At 34.7% G+C, this 4,040-nt stretch overlaps 1 pseudogene; it reads right to left on the bottom strand.

The window, feature by feature from the left end:
- Positions 1–1,690: 1,690 nt before the first annotated feature.
- LOC143239420 (putative beta-eliminating lyase pseudogene) lies at positions 1,691–2,577 on the bottom strand (annotated as a pseudogene).
- Positions 2,578–4,040: the final 1,463 nt, after the last annotated feature.

The following is a 4,040-nucleotide window of genomic DNA, read 5'->3' as shown; positions in this document are numbered from 1 at the left end:
GAAGTACATTTTTTGCTGGCTAAATTCCAATAATTATGAACCCAGTGTCTAGTTCTGGAATGGTATAATGTAGTTTATTCGTCAAACTAAACAAAATTTTTACGGGAATATCAGTTTTTTCAAACGTTCTGAACTGTAGGAACACTTTCTCCTTCTTTTATTTTTGGGTATTTGTTTATAAACAGTTTATTTGTCGTTTAATTTACATAAAAAATTATGTAGATGTGTATTAGAATCATTTTTATACTATACTTTACTTCTATTAGCCTAATCATGGTACTTTTTAAGTTATGAGCAAAAAACTACTAAGGACGCAGAGGTACGAACACTTTCTGTCGCAACTGAATACATACATAAAATAAAACCATTAATATTTATTATAGCTGTGAGTTTTTTCCTTCCTTCTTCTCTCTGCTGGCCTTAGTAAGGCCGGTTTTATCGCAGCTGACAAATTCTCTCTTACAGTAACTTTCTGCACTTATTAGAAGTTTGAAAACGTGTTAATTAACAGTTGTGAATTGATTATATTAATATTTTTGACAAATTTATGACCCTCTTACGCTATCACAACCTTAAACTATGGCGGGCCGTCGCTATTGTATACTTTATCTCAACTAAATACTGTCTAAATAAAATAGATAGCTGGAAATTTTTTGTCTCTCTTTCCCACATAATCACTATCTTCCACTTGCACGATTCTTGTCACTTTTTATAGTAATCTTCAAGAACTGCTACTCTATTTTGCAAGTGTTTTTGTTCAGTTTCATATGTGAAAAAAGCTTGTTTACAGCAGTACGTGCTGCCAAACATGCTGATGTGGATAAATGCGTTTTCTTTCAGATTAGCAAATGTATCAGGCAACGTTTTGTAGAAGTCAAGCAAACTGTTTTCTCGGTAAATAGCACGCAGTTCATCAGATGCCTAGAGATCAGTAAGTTGGAGCTGATATTCTGCTGACAAGTCTTCCACTGACACACTGAACAGATCAGCAAAAAGTTTCATCAACTATCTGCATTGGTCAAGGTATTGAAACCGTGAGTTGAAGGATTGAATCAACATAAACTTGTGTGTCAATGTCCTGATTCTTCTGTAGCTGTGACTGAAAAGTGGGAAAGTGCATGAAGTTGCCTGATGCTGTTTGCTGCAACTTTGTCCTGAAAACTAAGACGTTATTTGCAAGCTGACAGACAAGCTGATTTTTGCCTTGCAACTTCAAATTCAGATCATTCAAGTGTTATCTCATGTCGACCAGAAAGGTCAAATCAGCTTGTCATGCTGGATCAGCCATGGAAATCACTTCTGTGTTTTTGTTCTTGCTTTTGAGAAATTCTATCACCTCATCAACCAACTCCCAGTATCTTCTGAGTATCTTCCCTCGACTCATTCAGCTTACTTCACAGTGATACACAAGGTTACCATAATCTGAATCAATTTCTTCAATATTCTTCTATAGTGCTTAATCTTCGCGCAGGCGCAAACTCTTAGCTCGTGAACTCTCTATGTTTGACTTTCCTAATGGACATCGCGGGCCGCTCGGCGACTCGTCGCGGTCCGGACCTTGTGCACCACTAGTATACAGATTGTATAGTGTTGGTGAATTTCACATACTTTATTAGTAACTTTTTATGAGAATTTAAGGCAACATCGTCGGTAATAAAACTAAATATTAGCTTCTAACGCATTTTCTGCTTCACTGCAACCAACTTTAGAGCAGTGTTCCTTCTGATAACAACTTTTGTAGCTGTGTAGTAAAGTGTCTTAAAATAGGATCTTCCTTTAATATGGTGAAGCCATGAATAATTTCTCTCATTCGGTGAAAAATGTTTTTCAGAGCAATAGCCACGTAATTCATATGGTCATTTGTATAAACTCGACGAGGAACAGCTAGTCGTAAAAATTCGACTTCTGGATATCGGTTCTCCTTTGTTTCTGGATAACGGTCTGCCATTAAAGTGCCAATCTCAACTCCTCGTATGCCAGCTTCAAGATATAATTCAACAGCCAACGTTTGAGCAATATACTCTTCTTTAGGTACATGTGGTAGAAATTTCTTGGCGTCAATGAAAACAGCATGACCTCCTATTGGTAACTGCAAAGGAATACCATAATCGTGGAGCTTCTTACCCAAGAACGCAACTTGCTTGATTCTGTTTTCCAAATATTCAAACGTTGTTACCTCTTCTAGACCGACAGCCATTGCATTCATATCTCGACCACTCATTCCTCCGTAAGTCGTGAAACCTTCAAACATGATAATGAAGTGGGAACATTCATCAAATAAAGATTTCTCTCGGAGTGCAATAAACCCACCAATATTAACAAGCCCGTCTTTTTTGCCGCTCATTGTCATACCATCAGCATAAGAAAACATTTCTCGAACAATATCTCGTATGGTTGCGTCTTTATAACTATCTTCACGGGTCTTAATAAAATAAGCATTCTCTGCAAATCGACAGGAATCATATATCACACGCACACCATATTTTTCAGCAATCTTCTTTACTTGGCGTAAATTTTCCATCGACACTGGTTGTCCGCCCAGTGTATTGCAAAGTAATCGTTACAACAATCATCGGTACATATTCCTTGGAATACAGAAACATAATTTTCTCTAACTTCTTTAAATCAATGTTACCTTTAAATGGATGTTCGATGGTTGTATTAAAAGCTTCACTAATTGTACAATCAACTGCTTTGCCTTTACGGTATTCAATGTGACCTCTTGTAGTGTCGAAAAAAGAGTTACCTGGCACAAAATCACCTGATTTTACTAGAAGTGAAAACAAAACATTCTCAGCAGCTCGACCCTGGTGAGTTGGTAATACATAATCAAAACCAAATATATTATTGATTACCCGATGTAATACATGAAAAGAATTAGAACCTGCATAACTTTCGTCTCCCTAATATCATTGCTGCCCACTGAGTGTCGCTCATTGAGCCAGTTCCACTGTCTGATAGCAAATCAATGAAAACCTGGTCACTCTGAAGGTTAAAAAGATTATAATGAGCTTTCTCTACCCATTTTTGTCTTTCTTCTTTTGTATTGTGATAAATGCGTTGAACCATTTTAATTTTATAGTTTTCTGCGAAAGGTGGTTATGAACTTTTATTGGATGTACAATAATTCATTTTATTTGGTGAACCGTATATAGTGAATAGAGAAGTCTATCTCTTTTTTCTTCTTCTTCTTTCAGCCCTGGAATCGAAAACAAAAAGTGATGAATACATATGTATTTTATACTCTCACGTTTTAATATTCAACAGTTTTTTAATATTATAATGAGCTTCCTCTATTCATTTTTGTTTTATTGTACTCTGATAAATGTGTTGAACCATTTTAATTTTATAGTTTCATGAAAAAGTTAGATTTACTTCTGGGCTTTTACAGGCTAAACAACGATTCATTTTATTTGGTTAAGAGTGCAGTGAATAAAGAAGTCTCTTTCAACATTTATTTTGATTCTTAAACAGCAAACACAAAGTGAATAAACCTTAAATCAATATTAGCAATGACTTTAAAACAATAATAACTTATAGAAAGTGTTGTTTATTCATATCGTGTCAAACCAAAATATTAGATTCTCAGTTTACTTGAAAAACAGTCGGTTAAAAAAGGTAAAACGTTGTTACATATAACTCAGATATTTACAAAACAATCATGATTTAAATAATGTTATAAGTGATCAAGAAACAAAGAAGATAAATTCACTAAAAATAAAGTGGGAGAAGAAACGAATATGTAATTTACTCAGATATATTGTGTTAGAAAGCAGATAACTATATTACCAGTAGTAGTATCCTCTGCTGTACTTAGAAAAGGAGCACATATAAGTCTATTCAAAATGTCCAATCATATTTTCACGTAGTATATTTTCTAAATACGAAGAGAAAGTCTATAACCAGAGCATTTATAAATAAGGTTGTAGCTCAAAACAGAACTTCACAATACTAACTTACCGATAGGGACAGGAATTTTAAAAATTAGTGAAAGAAACAAATCCATTATTGGGTGGGTGTCATCTAGTTCTTAACAGATT

The sequence above is a fragment of the Tachypleus tridentatus genome, chromosome 13 (genome assembly GCF_004210375.1).
Source record: "Tachypleus tridentatus isolate NWPU-2018 chromosome 13, ASM421037v1, whole genome shotgun sequence".
In the NCBI taxonomy this organism is placed as follows: Eukaryota; Metazoa; Arthropoda; class Merostomata; order Xiphosura; family Limulidae; genus Tachypleus; species Tachypleus tridentatus.
Note: the sequence above shows the minus strand (reverse complement) of the source record. Positions and strands in the feature narration are given on the sequence as shown.